Source organism: Manduca sexta, chromosome 15 (assembly GCF_014839805.1).
Source record: "Manduca sexta isolate Smith_Timp_Sample1 chromosome 15, JHU_Msex_v1.0, whole genome shotgun sequence".
Classification (NCBI taxonomy): Eukaryota; Metazoa; Arthropoda; class Insecta; order Lepidoptera; family Sphingidae; genus Manduca; species Manduca sexta.
The window spans coordinates 3,234,420-3,246,801 of record NC_051129.1 but is presented as its reverse complement, the minus strand read 5'-3'; the positions used below and the strand labels follow the sequence as shown (position 1 = coordinate 3,246,801).

Sequence of the window (12,382 nt, the reverse complement as noted above, 5' to 3'; positions counted from 1 at the left end):
TAAAATACAAAGCCCCTATATGACAAATCTATAGTTTTCAAGCGAAAAATAAACCACAAGAAATTATAGAAACCGATTGCCGAACTAACATGAAACTTTAAACGTATCCGTTGCCTACAAATCGATCTAACTCCAAAAGGGGAAAACTGGTTCTGAATTAGATTCCATATTCATATTATATTGCGGCCGTCCTTTTCGCACCTAGCAGATCGATAACGTGATAAAATAGTTCTACCAGTTCGCGACGCACGTACGCTTACATTTATACCGCTAATTTGTTTTGACATTTCTGAACGAACGACCACTTTTCCCGCCTACAAGTTGCGGGCTCCGAAATCCGAAGGGGATTCGAAATTCGAATTAATTCGATTTTTAAAAATATGTGCCGTATTTTCGGCGATAAAGGGGCGAAATTCGATTGGCGGATGCGAATTCAGAATCGAGTTCGGGTTTTATTGTTACGAACGTTTGGGATTGAGTTTTCGCATATCTATTATGACCGGACCCCAGCGCATTGCCCCTTTATAGTTAAATTCGGGGGCGATCCCTAGCGCGTGCCGTATGAGATATTGCATTACGTATCACAAAAAAAAAAAAAAAAAATGTGTGTAAAGTTGTTTAAAAACCAAGCATTATTTATGTATACTTTAAAACAGGATTACACTTAACAAAAAGAAAATGCAATAAGGTGCAAAATCGTATTGACACGAATCATCCAGAGATCGACAAATTTTTAATTTATTATAAACGACAATTCCGCCTAACTGCACACTTCACTATAATAGGTATTAGATTATAATAATTGTAATTATTAATACCAAACAAAAACTAATAAACACCCATTGACTATCAACCGAGTCAACGCACAACCCTAACAAAATAAAGCGACCCACACACGCCGCGACACGTGACCGAAAAACGGTCGCAACTTTCAAAGACGTGCCGTCCAGCGATTTTCCAGCGCATGGAAACACTGGCTGACTAATTACAAAATACGTAACCGAGGTCCCGTGAGGGCACAATGCACAAAGACGCCCATTGTCCTCGGCACAATGGCGTGAGTCACTGTGAGACAATGAGACGAGTCCGCCAGGGCCGTGCATAGCGGATATCGGGGGCGTTAGATGCACTTGGAAATGGCACTGTTTTACCGTAACCAACGTCACAGGGGAAAGAGAAAGGACCTGCTAACCTGCTTGTGTTTAATTTGAATAAGAAATTGGTGTAGGGAATAAGTTATGTAGTTTCGAATAGTTCTTGTAATCTCTTGTTAATTTTAATCAAATTTTCAAAGCGATCTCGGTATCCGTTAAAATCGAAATTGTGTTCGATATAAAAATTACTTGAAATTAAAAAAATATATGTGCCTAAAGGACAAGTAGTTAACCTATCCAATTTTGTAATTAAGTCTAGATTTTAATTCACAAAAGGTATAATTCAACTACAAAACAGTTAAGACAAACTAGTTGGCGCTCGACATTCACGTAATGATGTCACAATAATTGCGACGCCAAAAATAATATCATCACAATAAAATGTTGTACCTACCTCTTTAAAAACAGCATGATAAATATAGCAACGGTATGCAATTACAATTATTCGTAAACAATGCACATAAGTACTGGAGCACCTTTAATGCAATGAAATGTTCCACGCACTGCATCAGTATTTATTTTTTAAAACCACCACTTTTTATGTCCAACACGAATTATGAACGCTTACCAAAAAGTCAACAGCCGCTACGACCTGAAACGAAAAAAAAACAATACGTAAGTATAAATAGAACAAAAAATAATCAAACAATTTCAGAACGTGCTGGCCGCAAAAATGCAGCGTGAATGGAACGCCCACGAAAAAAAAAACAAAGCGAATCAATCGCGTGCAAAGAGATTCCATCAATCAGTCAAGTCAAATGCAACATTCAAACGTGGAACATAATATTTTTTGTTCCAAGTTCAAGATCCCCGCGACCTTGCCACGGTCAACTTCAGAATGTTTATCCTAGTCGAAATTCATTTGCGGAGCTCGGTTTTGCGCACGCTTTTGCTTGCAACAATTGTACACATTATTTGCACGACTAACGATGTAACAATGAGCCGAGATGCCGGTGAATTTGAGGTGACTACGACCATCGCAGAAAAACTCACAAAAAGGATCTTTCTGATGCTGATTGCGTTAAGTGTTTTCACGAACTAGTCCGTATCAAGGTCGAGTGAAGATAATGAAAACTAAAGAATGTTCACGCGGTACACCACACGCGGCAGCCGTTTGCTCGGAGGTGCAAATTAAACAATTTATTTAGTGTACACAAGTGAACGTCCGTGTCACATTCAGTGGTCGTCACACGGTGCACGCCAACTAACAAATGACACCTAATCATTGTATTCCGAACGACCGACATACTTGTTAATGTTCGCCTGCAACAAATTTCCTTTATTAGCCGTTCCGTAAAGGTATAAAAATATGACTCACGATGTGTTTTTTGCATTGAGGACGATGATTATGCGTTATTTTTTAAAGCCGTGCAACGCCCGCCGCGACCTGCATGACCTAACTCTTTGTTCAGCCCGTCCTTTATCATTTTTTGATGCACTAAATACCTGGTTTAATGAACGTCTGGTCGTGCAACTCGGCTGAGCGGTTCTCGAATCGAATCAAAGTGTGCCGAATCGATAAAACGATATCGATTATAAATGAACTTTGGCAATTAATACTGGTCGGTGCATTAAAAATATTAGAGGAATAAATTCGAAAATTCTAAATTTGAATAATGAACGAGCCGTGGTTCACCCCGCTGGCGCACATACATAGTGCGTCCAATTGAAACCGGTTGCGATAAAAACTGAGCGGACTGTTCATCAAGGAAATATTTTTATAGTATTAAAGTTTAATTAAATATATTCGTTCGTAATACAAAAAACCTTTGGAAATTTCCAAATAGACATTTTTATCTTAAACACGCGGTTAATGGGACCGCATAAGGTACTAAAGATAAACTAATAGGGAAGGTATTTGGGAAATAATTACAGACGCATTATCGGCTGCTATCTAAATAGCTATTGTTATGTATGTACGGCTAATGACGTGTCACTTGGCCCTTAATATTTTTGACAATTACATGCATTAGTTACCAGAGGAGATTGGTAGAATGTTTCACAATTATTTAATTTATATTAAATTTACTAAAAGCCCTGTTATTTGTTTTTTAAACAAATGCAGTGCATTCACAACAGTAATAGAATCGCCGTGATATATTTTTATCAAAAAAAAAAAACGGACAAGAATATTTTTTTGTTTCTCTCTATTGATTGACTTTATTCAGTCTTAGTTCGAATGCAAGACATATTGGAGTCTTTATCAATATAAGTTTTTAAGCAGTAATTACCCTAATGAATCAATTTACTTGTCGTAAAGAGACGCACTTTACATGGATCAATAAAATATTAGTGAAATGAAAAAACTTTTTAAATATATTGCATATCCCACGTACAGCGATCGGTTAATTTAAATTATAGTTAAACACTATCGTTAATTGAAATCTGTAACGCGATGCGGAATATTTGTGAAACGAAACTGCGGTTTCGTGAAATAATTATTTATAAATTATTTATTCAACATTTTATTACAGAGTACTTAAGAGCGAGAATTACGACTTCGCGTTGATAGTGTTGGTTTATGGCATTTCTGATAAAGTTTATTCGATTTCTTTAATATTTTACTGTGGTCACTTAAGTTTATATTAACACGAACATTCATTAAATTGATTTATTTAAAAAAAGAACATATTCGGCCAAATAAAGTTGCCCTCGTAAAGCGAGCGAGCACTTAAATTAACACACATCATGCATAATTTAAAAAGAAATGCAATTTCAAAATTCCGACCTCATTTCGGCCAGTATTTATAACAGATTTTAAATGTTAAAAACACGCTTCCGGTAATTACCAACCTCCCTCGGTAATTAAAAAAAAAACACTGGCCAGGATTCGGGTTCTATCGAGTTTAAAAACATGCTGTCATCGGGTCCGGCGGAATTATCGTAAACAATCGAGTGTACGCCACACATGAACAGAATGCGGGGTCCCACGGTTGGACTTTTTAAAAAATTGTTGTTTTTAAAATGAAAAAGATTAAATGTTTTTTTTTTCTTTCTCCCCGACCGGTCGGAGCAGGTGCGGCGGCGCGGTGTCATGCCACACGCACGCATCGTTTGTCGAGTTACTTTTTTTTGGATGAAAGTTAGGCAATTGGGCCATAGGAAATAAAACCAACAAACCATTAAAACTTAGTCGCTTTAAAGTTGGATCCACGAAAATGCATATTTAAGTGGATGGGACCTAAACTCAAAGGAGGCAACAAATATTAATTCCCCTCATCAAATATCAGACTTAATACAAAAAAGGAAAACGTGATCACCTTTATTAACGCAATTTAAAGTAATAACATATACCATAACGCATAATGTCATCCGCATCTCAAGTCTCAGCAGGTAGAACATTCACATGTATTTCTTTGAAACATTGATCGTTGCTGTCTCAGAGCTCAACGGAATGTTAACCTTAACACTAATCTAATAAGGTACAAATTCGCTTCAAACATTACCACGGTAAGGATAGCAAAATAGTGGGCTATAAAAGCGTATAATTTAAAACATATCAACCCGTCCCGTGATTGTTCGAATGCACTTGTATTGTGACAAAAAGTAATCAAATTAACGGCGGTCGCGATATTATTCGTGCAAAACATGCAATTTGTGATTTTATTATAAAACATGTTTTTAATGTTGATAAAATTGCGAGTGTCATGGCAAAAAGTTGCGGTCGGATGCCTTTCTTATTTAATTTTTTTGTTCGCGCTCCGGTTGGTGTTGACACAAATTTGAATTTCGAATGACACACGACTTAGCCCGTTGGGGTAGGCAGAAGCGATACTGACTTATTTCAGACTCAGGTTATGCCCTTCTACAGAGCATTCGTGCACAAATTTCAAACACGGCTAAATTAGTTTTTTTAATTGACACAGATGGACTGGGAATCGAACTCAGACCCTCACAGCTTGACGCGCTAACAATAAGGCAAATAAAAAACATCTACCTCTCTTATCACACCAATCTATATGTAATAGGTACATCAACTGTATATAATTGGCAAAAATTGTAGCCTTGCAGAATGTGTTAAGAAAACAGGTTTTCCTTCTACGAGGAAAATACTCAAATAAACTTGTACGTGTTTCAAGATGGCTTGCTAGTTACTGTCCGTTATTATGAAATTATATTAAAACTATATCGTATCGCATTTGAGACACACCTTTCTCAGATTAGACCTGGGTCCTATTGCAGGGTAAAAAGAAGCCTAATTGATATCCAAATAAGAACTGGATGCGACAGGCCGAAGACAGGGTAAAATGGCGCATATTGGAGGCCTATGTCCAGCAGTGGACAAAGATATAGGCTGATGATGATGATGATGATGATGAGATATCGCAATACCAGTGGCTAAGGGTCCATATACCCGATTCCTGTCGGCTTCCCTTTATGAATAATTTCTGTAGTATCTAATTATCAGAAAGATTTGTAGACCGCATTTATATTAGTACCTATATGTTGTGTCGTCCCTTTGAGAAAATTTCCCATTCGCCACTGCCCAATACATTACTATACATTGTAGTCAGTATAACTGGACATAATAAGACTTAACATCTCATGTCTCAGGATGGCGAGCGCAGTGGAATACCGAACAATACTTTGTAATTCATGGTGTTGGATGGTGTTTCTACTGTCTATGGGCGTATTGATTACCATCAGGCGAACGGCAAGCTCGTCTCGTCATTCAAAGCAAAAACAAGAAAAACCCAATACATGGTTTATGTACCAAAGGACATTGTTCTGTGCCCATACATAATTCGCCCTGGAACCAACAGCAATGGAAAAATGTTTGTAATATTTAGAATCATTAATAAATTCTCATGACATATTATTTATAAAACGGACAAGCTGGGATATCGCATCAATCCAAAAAAACGATGAGATTTTGAGGTTATAATTGATAGTAAACATTGAAAGCTTTTCAATGTTCAAGGTAGATTTATAGTCCTATCATTTACGCTTTAAATATGCTTTTTATTGATACGAGTATTTATTATATATATATAAGCCCTAAAGATTCATCACTTTGTAGGTATCCGATTATTTTTTACTTGGATCCGCCAGCAGAGCCACAATTAATGCAAAAAGCAATTTCCATTTCGTATCCGTTATCAATGCCAGGTAAATTGTTACATCAGTTCACAAAGTCCAGAAATCACAGCCAGTGTATGTCGATCTCGTAATCAATCGCACAGAGTCTTTATAATAGCCGAATCGTCAATGATATAGTGAGAGTCAGAGAATTATAATATATTATATGGAAAGTGAGAGTCTTGTTTATTTGTCTCTGATGAGTGAAGTGTGAGTGACATTAAATTGAATTGAAAAATGAAGTAAGAATTAGGGATACTACTCGACTAGATTCTGGATCGATTATATCGATCATTTATACAAAAATCGATTTTATTCAATATAGGGTTATTTTTATTCGGAAAAATATTTAGCGGGGAACCTTATCCCGGAAATTCTTTCACACGGGCGGATCCGATAGTAATTTAATATGGAGAGAGTTTGAGGTGCCCGGATGGAGGGAGAGAGAAGAACGCTACTTTTTATATGTATAATTCATAAATATTTTGTACGACAGAAAAATAAATGTTCGCATAATATATTATGCTCTGCTATCTGTACGAAGCCAGGGCGGGTCGCTAATATAGAATCTAAATAAACAAAGTAAATCAATACGAATTAAAAACTAAAAAAAAACTTTTTTCATAGACGACTTGATCTATAATCAATTTAGTCCTTAAACTAACTACTTATTTATTTGAGACGCATCCACTGCTCGATTAAATATTATAATAATAATTAAAGAACATATCGCCTCACAAATCGAATATATTGTTTCAATAATTAATTATCGGTAATTAGATTTATCGTTTTGTCGAACCGGTACATTTCTATACACAATTAGTTGTAAACATGTCGGCGACTTTGACTTTAAGTCGTTACAATACTTCTATATATTCATTTTGGATGTAGCAGCTTGTCCGTTTTATACACATATTTGCAAATAATATAAAAAAATACATAAATAATTATGGTGCTAGTCACACCTTTGTTGGTTCTGGGGCCGTTTTCGACAATGTCCTTTCAAATTTGTTCAACGATATTTACATTTGCTTCTATGATATAGAATCGAAAACGGCGGGATTTTACTCCTTGCAATTATTAAAAAGTAATTTATACCAATACCCCAAGCCAGTCCCAAAAATAATCTTAAAAAACGCAATAAATAACCAACAACCCTTTTCAAAATGCCATCGAATTAACTTTTATCCTATCCTCAATTTGAGAAATAAATAGGTTATAACATATATCGATATAAAAAATGTAAAGGCGATACCTGCACTTATACTCGGAGTGGGTCCGTGGGTGCATCAGGGCTGGGGCACACTTATCGAGTAACTGAGTTTTGTTAACTGAGTTTTAAATGAGTTTTGGGAAGATATTGGAATGCTAGAAAACGATGAATCGGTTCGAGTGAAATTTATTTATTTAAATAGCAATACCACACATATTATTTCTAAATTTAAATTAAAGTACGTGTATTATTATGCAGAAATTTTACACATATATTATGTTCTGGTCTAACTCATTCTATGTTTCATGGATGACCTGTATGTACAAAATGAGACAAACATAGGTGTGGTGTGTATTTTTGTCTAAAGCCACACATCGGTTATTGTATATCCACATTTTTTTAAGTCTATAGACTGCCTCGGTGGCGTAGTTGTACTGCATGCGCGGTACGGCAGCGCTTTGAGGACCTGGGTTCGAATCCTGGGTCGGGCAAAGTGATATTTGGGTTTTTCTGCTCAGTATCTGCCCGGAGTCTGGAATTTGTGCCCGATATGCCGATAGGCTCGCCCCCTATCACATCATGGGACGGAACACACTTGGCGAAAAGTGGGTGCCATGGCTGCGCCTCTGCATACCCCTTCGGGGATAAAATGCGTGATGTTGTGTGTGTGTATATAAAAATACTATTCCCACAATTCCGATTTATCGAATCATTAATTTGTTAACGGTATTAACAGTAGTGCCACAATATAAAAAAAAATAAATATAAAGAGCCGTTGACTATTTCTCATCGTTAAGTAGTCATTCGTTTTTCAAACAACGAATGTAATGAACCAACGTATGACAAAGTATACAGTAGTACCAACATTGTAGGATAACAAGAATTATTCATTAAAGACATTGCTAGATACTTTTTCTTGTACAATGTAACCGACTATTGTTTAGTCATGCTCATTGATAAACAACACATGTCCAACTCAGTAGCCGAGTGATATTTTAAATTTTGACATTTAGCGCGGACGTTACCTTATGATTAATGGCTTAATTATTTCTGATGCCGTTTTTGTATGCAGCGCTGTGCAACAACTTTATCGAAGTGTGCCCATGTTAGAACTGTATGAATCATTATGTTCCGTTTTGTTTTACTCGTCTAATGTTTTACCTCGTATAACCGAACTGCGTAGTCATAGCGGTAAATAAAATAAAAAAAAACAAATTACATACCATTACGTCCATGTCATTGTTTATAATATTAATAATTATTTGACAGACTTTTATTTAAATCACTGGTCACAACACTGCACTAGCTCGTAAAATAAATCGCTTAAAACTGGTATCTGTGCGAACGACACGAACTCTCGACTGATATTGAGGTTTCAATGACTTAGAAAACACATAGACATTTTCCTCCATATTGTATTAAATGAGTCATAGGAAAAAATATTGCTAGTTTTGTACGCTGCACTCACGCGACCCACTTTACAATGATACAATAAGATTTAGTCATAATGAGTCATTGGAAACAAAGGCGGTTATGAAGAGAGGACGTCACAAAACTAGGTTATAAAAGAATCGATGACTTTGTCCCTAAAATCCGAACTACACTCATATGAAGGGACGACAACTGTCACAAATTAGGTTATAAAAGAAATCGAATCGATGCCTTTGTCCCTAAAATCCGAACTACACTCATATGAAGGGAGGACGACTATCACAAACTAGGTTATAAAAGAAATCGAATCGATGCCTTTGTCCCTAAAATCCGAACTACACTCATATGAAGGGAGGACGACTATCACAAACTAGGTTATAAAAGAAATCGAATCGATGCCTTTGTCCCTAAAATCCGAACTACACTCATATGAAGGGAGGACTGTCACAAACTAGGTTATAAAAGAAATCGAATCGATGCCTTTGTCCCTAAAATCCGAACTACACTCATATGAAGGGAGGACTGTCACAAACTAGGTTATAAAACAAATCGAATCGATGCCTTTGTCCCTAAAATCCGAACTACACTCATATGAAGGGAGGACTACTGTCACAAACTAGGTTATAAAACAAATCGAATCGATATGCCTTTGTCCCTAAAATCCGAACTACACTCATATGAAGGGAGGACTACTGTCACAAACTAGGTTATAAAACAAATCGAATCGATATGCCTTTGTCCCTAAAATCCGAACTACACTCATATGAAGGGAGGACTACTGTCACAAACTAGGTTATAAAAGAAATCGAATCGATGCCTTTGTCCCTAAAATCCGAACTACACTCATATGAAGGGAGGACTACTGTCACAAACTAGGTTATAAAAGAAATCGAATCGATGCCTTTGTTATTAATCCGAACTACTCTCATATGAAGGGAGGACTACTGTCACAAACTAGGTTATAAAAGAAATCGAATCGATGCCTTTGTCCCTAAAATCCGAACTACACTCATATGAAGGGAGGACTACTGTCACAAACTAGGTTATAAAACAAATCGAATCGATATGCCTTTGTCCCTAAAATCCGAACTACACTCATATGAAGGGAGGACTACTGTCACAAACTAGGTTATAAAACAAATCGAATCGATATGCCCTTTGTCCCTAAAATCCGAACTACACTCATATGAAGGGAGGACTACTGTCACAAACTAGGTTATAAAAGAAATCGAATCGATGCCTTTGTCCCTAAAATCCGAACTACACTCATATGAAGGGAGGACGACTGTCACAAACTAGGTTATAAAAGAAATCGAATCGATGCCTTTGTCCCTAAAATCCGAACTACACTCATATGAAGGGAGGACGACTGTCACAAACTAGGTTATAAAAGAAATCGAATCGATGCCTTTGTTATTAATCCGAACTACTCTCATATGAAGGGAGGACTACTGTCACAAACTAGGTTATAAAAGAAATCGAATCGATGCCTTTGTCCCTAAAATCCGAACTACACTCATATGAAGGGAGGACTACTGTCACAAACTAGGTTATAAAAGAAATCGAATCGATGCCTTTGTCCCTAAAATCCGAACTACACTCATATGAAGGGAGGACTACTGTCACAAACTAGGTTATAAAAGAAATCGAATCGATGCCTTTGTCCCTAAAATCCGAACTACACTCATATGAAGGGAGGACTACTGTCACAAACTAGGTTATAAAAGAAATCGAATCGATGCCTTTGTCCCTAAAATCCGAACTACACTCATATGAAGGGAGGACTACTGTCACAAACTAGGTTATAAAAGAAATCGAATCGATGCCTTTGTTATTAATCCGAACTACTCTCATATGAAGGGAGGACTACTGTCACAAACTAGGTTAAGAAATCGAATCGATGCCTTTGTTATTAATCCGAACTACACTCATTGTGCCCTAAACTTTAAACCACTCGCATCTCGAAGTTCTCAAAGCAGCGTATTATTTACATTTTTTTACTTAAAAAGTGGAACAAAAAAGGGGTAAAGAATAAATTTGAGCGCTCACCAAATGTCTCCCGCAACAGGTTGGCCGGTCGGTTGTGTTTTTTTTGTAGTTTTTTCATCTTCTCGTGTTTCCGACACATCGATATCTGGAACGCAAGAATTTTTGTTAATCGACACGATTTCGTTGCGAGCATCTTCGTATGACATTAGAAACCTTTTTTGTTTGCCTTTAATCACACGCATCCTCGTATGACATTAGAAGTCTTTGTTAACCACACAATTTATTATTTTAAATGTAGATAGTTCAGATTTTTTTTGTATGGGCATGGCCAATTTGACTTGATTTTGAGTGATGACCAATAGAATGTCAGTCGATACAATTATGACGGCCTGTTGGAACCGGATATACACAGGCTGATCCCGGAACGTAACACTAAAGTGACCTACTATGGGTATTAACACCTTGTGTACAATGATCGCTATCCGGGCGGATATGAAATATATACCACCACCAGCATTAATCATATATTTCATTGATAATAGTCTTACACGAATAGCCATTGGTATATTTTGACGCACATATAGCAAAACGGTGTTAATTTCCGACGAACGTATATTCAATCAAAACAAATGAATATCCAATTTTTCCTCATAGTTGCCTATCATTTCAATTCATTAACATATCTTATTTAAAGATTATTAAATTTAGCAACACAAAAGCACATTGACTAACCAGGAATGCATGAATAGATAGATAAGTGTGCAGGAAGTATAAGGCATGCTCGAATGGTATTTAATAACTAATATCTTGATCTCAAAGAACTTACATACAATGTATCATATATAATTAAATGCATAATTTAACGAGTATCAATATGAATTCTTTTTAGTTGGCAACACAAAAAGTAATCTAACTAAATGACATCACATAGGAATGTGATCTATGTAAAGTTATTAATATCCAACAAAAAATATCAGGAAATTTCACAAAGAAATATGTGTGTATTCTTTGTGAATTATCGCTTGCTTTAACGGTGAAGGAAAACATCGTGAGGAAACCTGCATACCTGAGAAATTCTCTATAGGAGTTTTCGAGGGTGTGTGAAGTCTACCAATCCGCACTAGGCCAGCGTGGTGAACTAAGGCCTAATCCCTCTCAGTAGTAGAAGAGGCCCGTCACCAAAAGTGGGACAGTATATAATACAGGCCTAATATTATCATTTATATTACCAGGAAAACAACATTTATGAGCAATAGAGAAGCAACAAGCTCATAACGGGAAAGGATAAAAACACGCTAGCATTCGAGATATCCAATACAATATCATTTGACGCATGCAAATCGATCACCAAAAAAAAAATGTCCGAGATTAAGTAATAAAATCATGACATTTGAGATGTTTTACGGAGGTAATAAAGATGATTTCTTTTTCTGCAATATCTTGATTAAGGTTGCGCTTTATTTTCGTGAAGATTTGTTTGGTGTCTGATTACGTTTTTGGCATTTAAAGTTTACTT

General features: G+C 36.4%; 1 long non-coding RNA gene across 1 annotated transcript in view; it reads right to left on the bottom strand.

The window, feature by feature from the left end:
- LOC119189398 overlaps positions 1-12,322 on the bottom strand; it is a 50,473-nt gene extending 38,151 nt beyond the window's left edge. The window contains exons 1-2 of the long non-coding RNA XR_005112396.1: positions 10,927-12,322; positions 1,723-1,746 (exon numbers count right to left, since the gene is read on the bottom strand). This is a non-coding gene — a long non-coding RNA (uncharacterized LOC119189398). The remainder of the gene's footprint in view (positions 1-1,722; positions 1,747-10,926) is intronic.
- Positions 12,323-12,382: the final 60 nt, after the last annotated feature.